This window comes from Saccopteryx leptura, chromosome 10, assembly GCF_036850995.1.
Source record: "Saccopteryx leptura isolate mSacLep1 chromosome 10, mSacLep1_pri_phased_curated, whole genome shotgun sequence".
Lineage (NCBI taxonomy): Eukaryota > Metazoa > Chordata > Mammalia > Chiroptera > Emballonuridae > Saccopteryx > Saccopteryx leptura.
In genome coordinates, this window is record NC_089512.1 from 13,606,574 (window position 1) to 13,617,104 (window position 10,531).

Below are 10,531 nucleotides of genomic sequence, written 5' to 3' on the forward strand. Positions count from 1 at the left end.
TTCCTTCCGACAGCTGTCAATCTGTTCTATGTATCTATGCTCCTATTTCTATTTTGTTTGTTAAATTATGCTGTTCATTAGATTCTACATATAAGTAAGTGGCATTCGTCTTTCGGTGACTGGCTCATTTCACTTAGCACAGTACTCTCCAGGTCTATCCATCCTGTAACAAAAGGTAAGATAGATTTCCTTCTTTTACTTCTGAGTAGTAATTCCTTGTGTAAATGCACCACAGCTTTTTTTTTTTTTTTTTTGTATTTTTCCGAAGTGAGAAGCAGGGAGACAGACAGATAGACTCCCGCATGCGCACGACTGGGATCCACCCAGCATGCCCACCAGGGGGCAATGCTCTGCCCATCTGGGGTGTTGCTCTGCTGCAACCGGAGCCATTCTAGCGCCTGAGGTGGAGGCCATGGAGCCATCCTCAGTGCCCAAGACAACTTTGCTCCAATGGAGCCTTGGCTGTGGGAGGGGAAGAGAGAGACAGAGAGAAAGGAGAGGGGGAAAGGTGGAGAAGCAGGTGGGTGCTTCTCCTATGTGCCCTGGCTGGGAATTGAATCTGGGACTTCCACATGCCAGGCCAATGCTCTACCGCTGAGCTAGCCAGCCAAGGTCAGCTTTTTTTCTTTCTTTCTTTTTAATTTTAGATAGAGGAAGAGAGAGAGAGAGAGAGAGAGAGAGAGAGAAACATCAGTCTGTTCCTGTAGGTGCCCTTACCAAGAATCAAACCCACAACCTTTTCATATTGGGACAATGCTCTAACCAAACCAAGCCATCCGGCCAGGGCACCTCAGCTATTTTATCTACGTGCCGCAGACCAGCGCGGCCCCTAATAACGGTGCGGAATGAAGGAAACAGACTTATTAAGAAAAAAGGATAGGACCAGGAGGACTCTTCAAATGCTGATGGCAATATATGAGTGCCCCATAGCCCCAGTTTGCTTTATTATATAGCCATATGCAAATCAAGGAAGTCCTTGATACAAAGTTACACATGCAGGGGTAGTCAAACTTTTTATAAAAACCGCCCACTTTTGCAGTGCTGGTCAACCTAGTCCCTACCGCCCACTAGTGGGTGTTCCAGCTTTCATGGTGGGCTGAAACGCCCAGGTAGCAGAGCAACCAAATGGCACTGCAATTGGCCCACCATGAAAGCTGGAACGCCCACTAGTGGGCGGTAGGGACTAGGTTGACCAGCACTGCAAAAGTGGGCGGTTTTTATAAAAAGTTTGACTACCCCTGCTGGAACTCTCCCAAGTCATAAACAGGAATCCCCCCACCATGCATAAGTGAAATCAACCAACATCTGAACAAACAAAGAGTGAGAGGAAGGGCGTGTAAATTGCTTCCAGCAACTTAAGGAAGCAAGTGAAGTGGATGCAAATACTCAGCATCATAGCCAATATGGAGGTGAAGGGGGGAGAACTTAGCCTTTTGTTAAGCCTCGAATCTGCAAAGGCCTTTTGCCATTTACCGTCCACAACATCTCCTCATGTACTGATGGGTACTAGGGCTGTTTCCAAATCTTGGCTACTGTAAATAATGCTGCAGTGAGCATAGGCATGCATATCTTCTTTTGAATTAGTGTTTTGGGTTTCTTTGAATGTATACCCAGAAATGAGATGGCTGGGTCAAAGGGCAGTCACATTTTTAATATTTTGAGGAAGCTCCATACTGTTTTCCACAGTGGCTGCACCAGTCTGTGTTCCCACCAGCAGTGCAGGAGGGCTCCCTTTTCTCTACACCCTCACCAGTACTTGTTTGTTGATTTATTGATCATAGCCATTCTGACAGGCATGAAGTCATATCTCGTTGTGGTTTAATTTGGACCTTTCTGATGATTATGCATCTCTCTGATGATTAGTGACTTTGATTGACTTTTCATATGTCTATTGGCCTACCCAAAGCAAGCTGTAAACCCAGTGGATTTCATGTCATCTTCCAATGTGTCCTCCTTTGCTTCTGATAGATAACATAAGCTGCAAAACTACCATTCTCTGGAGCACTTTCTCAATCCATTGTTGGGATTTTGCTTCCTGCAGTTGTCATTTTGGCTCAAATAAAAATTTTCTACAGCTTTGGACATTTTCGTTTTGAGAGACAGGAAGGGAGAGAGGGAGCAGAGAGAGATGAGAAGCATTAATTCATAGTTGCTTTACTTTAGCTGTTTATTGATTGCTTCTCACATGTGCCTTGATCAAGGGAGTGAGCCAGTGACCACTTGCCCAAGCCTGCAACCTTGGGGTCGTGTTGATAATCCCACAGTCAAGCCAATGACCTGGTGTTCAATCTGGTATGCCCGAGCTCAAACCAGCAAGCTAGCAAGCTCATGTTCTAGCCAGCAACCTCAGGGTTTCCAACCTGGGCCGTCAGCATCCCAGGTCAATGCTCTATCCACTGTACCACTACTAGTCAGGCAACTGGATATTTTTTACCTTCTGAACACTGGCCGCTTCCCAGTGAAAGCGCCCCCAGTGTGCAATTTACACTCTTGTAAAATCTAAGCTGCCACCAATTCCCTACACTGGGGTTCCTAACCCCAGGGATGAGAACAAGGCTTTGGGCAGCCTCCATCATACCCACCAGCACCAGGAGACATGGCAGCTCTTCTCCTAGGTCTGATTTGCCTATGCCCATCGATTTCCCAGCAGCTAGCCAAAGATCCCAGGTTGCACAGCCCAAAAGTGCAGGGAAGTTGATACGCCATGGGGGAAATGTTGACCAAAGAGACATAGGAGAAGAGAAAGAGCTGAGCAAACCGCTTCTCCTTTGAACTTGAACCGACTGCTCCGAGAGGCAGTGTTGCTGTGGGTCTCTGCCCACATGACCAGGGACCAGCGGCACTTTTCCCTGAAGCTGCGGCCAGCTCGGTAATGCCCGCTCTGGGTCTGTGTCCGCTCTCTCCCAGGCTTGCGTCCCTGTCCCCTTCTCTCTGTCCCCTCGGATCACACCCCCAGTGCGGTCTTCCTAGACGGGCCTTGCTGCGGGCCGTTTTCTAGGGACGGAACTGCCTCTCTCGGTTTCAGCAGACCCCTTCTCTGCTCTTGCACGTTAGAATTTTCACTGTTTCTGGCAAACTCAATGATTCGGTGTCACTGTCGTGTCTGCCTATTTCTGTGACAGGCAGAAGCCCAACAAGGCAGAACTTGTGAGTGTCCATCAGGCTATCTGAGGTGCTCAACCCAGACCTGCCCGCGCAGGGCTCCCTCTTGTGAGGCGGGCAGGAGGGGCGCTCAGTGAACTAGTGTCCCGCTCGTCACCGTTCCCTCAGAACCCCCTTTTCTGCTGACTTCAGGTCAGGCGTTTGCTCTTCTGAAGACGGGTGTTTGCCTCTCTCCCCACCCCCAGCCACACCCCTGCTTGTCACACGTGGTTTCTGCCGCCCCGTGTGTCTACGCACTCCTTGGCTAATCCCCGCTGAGAGGGGAAAAGGTGGGGACCAGCACCCCAGAAGGCTGTGTAGGGCCTCCTCCCCTTCTCTCAGCCCAGACAGAGGAAGGGTGACACCTTCTGGGCTTTAGGAGTCGGCCCGGCCTCAGGCCCTTCTGAGCAGGACCGCAGCCTGCGCCCCTCTTCCACCTGGCCCCAGGTTTTGAGGTTCGTGTCCCCCGCGCCTGCGCCCAGCGTCTGTACCCACCACCCATCTGGCCCCTGTGGTTTTCTCCCCTTGACACTGCTGTGAGGTCATCAAGAAAACCCAAAGCCTTCGCGACTTCAGGCTGGATACCGACTACCTTGGGAAGCACGGGCCATCCCAAAGAGCAGAGCGGGGCTGGACGACCCCCGTCCCTCCGATATGGAAACCGACAGCAGAGGCCGCCCTTGGTGAGCTGGAAGGAAGGCACGGGGTGTGGGAGGCCGCCAGGCCCGGCTTCTAGTCCCCCTCACCCCATGGGTGACCTTGGGCAAGTGCTTCCCCTCTCAAGCTGGTGTTACGCTCCATAATATACGTGTGAGTGTGGGTCCCTCTGGTGACGGGGGGTGGTGATAAAGAAACTGAGTGCCCAGCTCAGGGTGGGTGCTGGGCAAATAGCCGCGTCTCCGCTAATTGCGCAGGCAGACAACGACAAATTTTTGCTGAGAGTTGATGGTGTTGGCACTTGGGGACAGAGGTGGATGGACGCAGTCCCCATCCTCATGAGGCTTCAGTTTAGTGGGACGGGAGGCATTGGACACACTCCACACAAGAGGAGGTGGGGATGAAGTGTGACCACCTCTGTGAAGAGGAAATAACAAGACAGCTCAGATGTCAGCACCTCCAGCAGGTGATTGAAGCCTGTGCCACTGGGCCGGTCTCTCTCACAGACAAGGATTCAATATGACAACGTCTAGAGCACGCTATCCAATACAGTGGTCACTGGTCACATGTGGCTATCGAGCACTGTAACATGGATGTTTCCATAGCAATGTGATGTAAGTGCAAAATAGTATGTACTACCATATTTTTAAAAAATTAGTATGGAAAAGGAAATGTATTATCTTATTAATAATTTTTTGGTTAATTAAATATTGAGATGATAATATCAATATTTTGGGAATATTGAGTTTAATACAATTGGGAAGCCCTTTATAAAATTGAAAAATGACTGCTCAGTTCCAAAGCCTAGTTGAAGGTCTGACTTAAAAAGCCATTACAAATTCGGAGTTGGGAAGGGAAGTCCATGCAACACCAGCAGCTCACTACACGAGGCCTCGGAGCCCAGCTTCAACATTCTTGTGGTGGACACACTCTGACTTCAGCTCTGTTTTCTCACTTTTAGCACAAGCCGGGGACCATCCAGCTCCCGGGCCAATGGGTTGAGGACCAAATGAGCCCCTGATGACGGCATGTTCGGCACAGGGCCTGGCTCAGGGGACAATGCTCTTATGGTCATGGCGAGGACCTTGCTGCCCCACCTTTCTCAGCTCAAATCTGGTCCAGCAATTCATGTGACAACCTCAAGGGGGAGCCCCAAGGCTTCCATTGAAGAAACGGTTCTTCTTTCGGGTTTGCCTTTGCCTGCTGCTCAACCAGAGCCAGGAGGAAAGCCCTCTAGGAAGGAGCTGATGGCTGCTCACCCTGAGTCTGCCCAGAAGGCATCTGCCCTAGGTTTGGTAACCTGGAGAGAAACAGCGGACACTTCAGGTAGGTAGACTTCCCACCTGAGGTGGATTCCCTGCCCACCCACTTACCTTACCAGCAGAGTGGCCTCCAGTTACTGCTCTGAGTTTCCTGGGCATTCGTTTCCTCACCGGAAGGGAACCTGTGGGAGTGCCTACAAACCGTGGTCTGACTGCGCATGCACGCCAGGACTGACCTGCCCAGTCCTGTCCCTCCCCAGCCGCTGCCAACCTCCCTTCCACTCAGTTCCTCCATTTTTAGCTCCCACATGTAAGTGAGACACACAGTGTTTGTCTTTCTTACATTTTTACATTTGAATCACAGATCGATTTCATTTACATTTAAAAAACACACTAGTAAACACACACTCACACATGTGAGCTTTAGAGTATGTCAAATTATTGCCTGGTTCACATCCTAAATGCTTCACACGGAAAGATGTCGCAATCCAGGAATTATGGTCATGTTGCTGGATGTGTGACTTCGTGAGACCCAGACACACACTTAAACTCTTGGATCTATTCTGGCTTCAAGGAAATATTGTATTCCCTTGTGGCCTTTTTTGCAAGCATGTTCAATTGATTTGTCATGGCTGATTTACAGAAATTTGATCGTTAATCTAAAACACTCTTGTAAACAGAATTTTAAGCAAATTTTTCATCTAAGCTTTTTGAAATATGAAAAGATATGCCTCCTTGTGCCCAATTCAGATTCGAGAATATTCCAAAATTGTCTGAAGTGAAAGTTCTAATGGTACTGAAATGACCTGCGGTCTGTTTGCCATGAGGAATGTCGGAACCTTTGAAGTAAGTCTGGGGCCAGCATGTCAGCTTGTCAGAAACGAAATGTTCTTGCTGGTTCCATCACCAACAAGCCTGTCGACTGAGCAAAATGACTCAGCACTACTCTCTGGACACCAAGCACTCTCTTCTGGCCAATTTGTCACTGGAGAACTTGACTTATCACTTTATCTACTATGTCTGCAGAACAGGAAATGGTCAGATAATTGTCTTCTAAAGCCACATATGGAGCAAGATCATTACCTTCAAACAGGGATAGAGATGTGGCTGTGACTTACTCAGCACTGATTCTTTGGACTGTTGGTTCAAGCAGAAAGAAATATTGATATCTTGGCACTGGCCAGCTTGCTCAATGAATAGAGCATCAGCCCAGTGTACGGATGTCCTGGGTTCAATTCCCAGTCAGGGGAATCCCTTTCCTCTCCCCCTTCTCATCCTCTTCCCCTCCTGCAGCCAGTGGCATGGCGCCGGGGCGCTGAGGATAGTTCAGTTGGTCCCAGCACATTATCTTAATGTGCTAAAAATAGCTCAGTTACCAGCATCTGCCCCAGACCAGGATGCCATGTGGATCCTGCTCAGGGCAGTTGCAGGAGTCTGTCTCACTACCTTCCCTCCTGTCACTTAAAAAAAAAAGAAGGAAAGAAATATTATATCTGTTTTAGAGTTGAGCAGATTAGAAGCCGGCTCCAAATAAAATATACATTGTTATATACATATGTACATATTGCTATTAAAGAGTAGAAGGTTCTCAAGTACCTAAGAAGGGGGCTTCTCGCTGTTCTGAGAAGATGACTGTCCTTCAGGCAGGTTGACCAGTACTCACCTGCGGCTACAGCTCTAATTTTATACTGCCCGGGCTGTCAGTGACAGAAGCAGCCAACCAACTGCGAACTGCAGATACTCTGAGTGCTAAGAAAGTTCACAGCCTCGGCTACCTTCGCACCTGAAAGGGACTTTGGAAACCAGTGTCAGCCCTGTCAGGTGCAGTGATTGGTTCTGAAGGATTCAAAGGTGTACCTGAGATGTCTAAAGTCTTGATGCAAGTTCATTCAACGGGGGAGTGTATCAGGAGCTGGTTTGGCTGCACTGGACCCTCAGCCACCCCCTGTTTTGAGGTCCAATTGGAACCTTGGATTGACCAGTGACCCCTTCAGCCCCCAAAGCATGATGTGAGCCTACAGTGTCACCTGGTGTTAGTGTCCTGAGCTCATGTGAGCCTGGTGCACTTGTGCAAACTAGTGCAAGGCTGCCGCTGGGTTCGTCCCTCTGCCTTTCTACTCCGTACGAGCCCTCTTTTTAACTGCTGCAGGAACGGCGGAGTGTGAAATAAAGAAGACCCGGTTGGAAATATGAGCTGAGGAGACCTGTCGCTCGCTCCTGTAGTCACAGGCACCGCACACAGGTCGTCCTGTGGGTGCACTTTTGCCCTGGGCCACTGGCTGGGCCGACAACTTATTTTCCATAGCTGATCAAGGACAGCGACCCAAAGGTGTGGTACGTTCCTGCCTCTGGACATCGAGCGTGATTGTGCGCACGGTGGCAATATTTGTAAAACCGCTTTAAGGACACTGTTGGCAAGGGACAGTTTTTTTTTTTCTCTTCAAGCCGACCCCCTGGAACAGCAGAAAGCAATATAAAGATAATCTAAGAATTAATTTGAATTATTTATGTAGTTCAAAGCGTTAAAATGGAAACACTTTTATAAATCATATTTTTTGTTACTTTATTCATTTTCCATTATTCTCCATTAGTAATTTCTGTGTTGTTGGACACACGCACCATCTCTGGGGGGAGGGAAGCAGACTTTATTTATTTATTTATTTATTTATTTATTTATTTATTTTGAACTACCGTTTATCTTCGATATTATTTTGTAGTAGTCTCAGGTGCCCAGCATCATGGTTAGACAATCATCTGCTTTACCAAGTGTTCTCCCTGATACTCCCAGTGCCCAGCTGGCACCACCCATAGTTACTAAAATATCGTTGACACTGTCCCCTATGCTGTACGTTACACCCTCTGGTATATTTTGTAACTTCCGATCTGTCCTTCTCAACCCCTTCACCTTTCACACCCTGGCCTCCCCTCTGGCAACCCGCAGTCTGTTCCCTGTGTCCATAGTCTGTTTCTGTTTTGTTTGTTTCTTTGTTTGTTTATATAGTTCTTTAGATTCCACGTCTGACTAAAACCCTATGGTCTTTGTCTTTCCCTGACTGACTTTTTTCACTTAGCACAATATCTTCTAGGTCTAGGTCCATCCATGCTGTTGCAAATGGTAATATTTCATTCTTTTCATGGCTGAGTAGTACTCCATTGTGTAAATGGACCATAGCTTTTTTTTTTTTACCCAGTCTTCTGTTGATGGGCCCTTTGGTTGCCTCCATATCTGGGCTTTTGTAAAAAAAGCTGCACTGAACATAGGGGTGCATATATTCTTTCAAATTAGTGTTTTGGGTTTCTTTGAATAATATACCCGGAAGTGGAATCACTGAGTCATAAGGCAGTCCCATTTTTAATTTTTTGAGGAAATTTCATACTGCACCAATCTGCATTCCCACCAACAGTGCGCGAGGGTTCCCTTTTCTCTTCGCCACATCCTTACCAGCACTTGTTTGTTGATTTACCGATGACAGCCATTCTGACAGGTATGCAGTGGTGTCTCACTGTGACTTTGATTTGCATTTCCCTGATAATTAGTGATGTTAAGCAACTTTTTGGGGTTTTTTTTTTGTATTTTTCTGAAGTTGGAAACTGGGAGGCAGTCAGACAGACTCCCGCATGCGCCAAACCGGGATCTACCCGGCATGCCCACCAGGGTGCGATGCTCTGCCCATCTGGGGTGTTGCTCTGTTGCAACCAGAGCCATTCTAGCGCCTGAGGCAGAGGCCATGGAGCCATCCTCAGCGCCCGGGCCAACTTTGCTCCAATGGAGCCTTGGCTGCGGGAGGGGAAGAGAGAGACAGAGAGGAAGAAGAGGGGGAAGGGGGAAGAAGCAAATAGGTGCTTCTCCTGTGTGCCCTGGCCGGGAATCGAACCCGGGACTCCTGCATGCCAGGCCGATACTCTACCACTGAGCCAGCTGGCCAGGGCCAAGCAACTTTTGATATGTCTACTGGCTACCAGTATGTCTTTATATATATATATTTAAATGAGAGGAGGGGAGACAGAGAGACAGACTCTCACACATATGCCCTGACCAGGATCCACCTAGCGACCCACCTGGGGCCAATATTCTGCCCATCTTGGGCCCATGCTCACAAGCAAGCTATTTTTAGTGCCTGAGGCAGAGGCTCCACGGAGCCATCCTCAGCACCAGAGGCCAACACACTTGAGTCAATCAAGCCATGGCTGTGGGAGGGGAAGGGAGAGAAAGAGAAAAGGGAAGAGGGTGGGGTGGAGAAGCAGATGGTCACTTCTCCTGTGTGCCCTGACGGGAAATCGAACCCTGGACTTCCACACACCAGGCCAATGCTCTACCACTGAGCGAACTGGCCAGGGCCTGTATGTCTTTCTTAGAGAAGTATCCGTTCAGGTCTGAGGGGGCTGTGTCGCGAATGCAAAGCCCCCGCCGCTCTCCCTGAACCGCTTCTCAGGGTGGCGTTTGCAGTCTGAGGGTTGAGGTACTGTCTGCCTCTGCACCAAAGACCAGGCTTGTTCGCTACTTGCTATAAAATGCCATGTTCCCCAGCTCCGAGCTCCCCTCTCTCCACGCAGCTTCCTTCATGTGCAGGTGCCCATCTGTCTGGGCCCACCACGTATGCCACCCTGTGCGGTTTGGGAGGAAAGGGAACTGACACAAATACGTGGCTGGCTGGGCCATGAGTCATGCTGTCTTGTCTGCTGTCAGCTCTGTGCTACAGTAAAGCCTAGTTGTTAGCTTCAAAGGAGGGGAAACTGAATCCCAGACCGCTGGCCCGGCCAGGTAGGATGGGCGCTGCGTGGCCGGGAGGTGCCTGCCAGAGCAGCTGGCGTGCTTGGAGCCGAGAGGGGTGCGCCGAGGGGCAGGGTCATCCCAAGGCCGGACTCCAAGCTGCAGAATCCAATGAGCCAGGCCAAACTCCAATGAACCGAACCCTTGGAGGGTTTAAGACAGCAGTTTGGGTTCTAGAAAGAACTGCCTGGCTGCAGGGTAGACCATGAGTGAGCAGGCCCCGCTGGACGCAGCGGCACGGGAATCAGATCCCAGAGGCGGTCACTGGCGTGGAGCGGATGAGATTGTCCAGGAGGAGTATGTGACCGGAGGAGAGAGTTCGGGCCAGATCTCAGAAAGGAGCACCCAGAGAAGTAGGAGGGGAGTTGAAGGCAGGGGAAGGGGGCCTAACAGTGAGACCAAGGACAGACAAAGAAAGAAAAACCAGTGAAGGGCTTCCCCAAACGCCACCAGGTCACCGAACCTGCAGCACGGCCGTTGCAGCCCACAGCTCTGTCCTGGTCCCGGCCACGACAGGACCAAGGGGGAGGCGCGGGGCGGAGCACAAGCCACGCCCCTGCCCCCGGAGACCACAGTGACCAGAGAGCTAAGATGGGGTTGGGCACTACGCCCGTGCCCCCTGGAGACCACAGTGACCAGAGAGCTAAGATGGGGTTGGGCACTACGCCCCTGCCCCCCGGAGACCACAGTGACCAGAGAG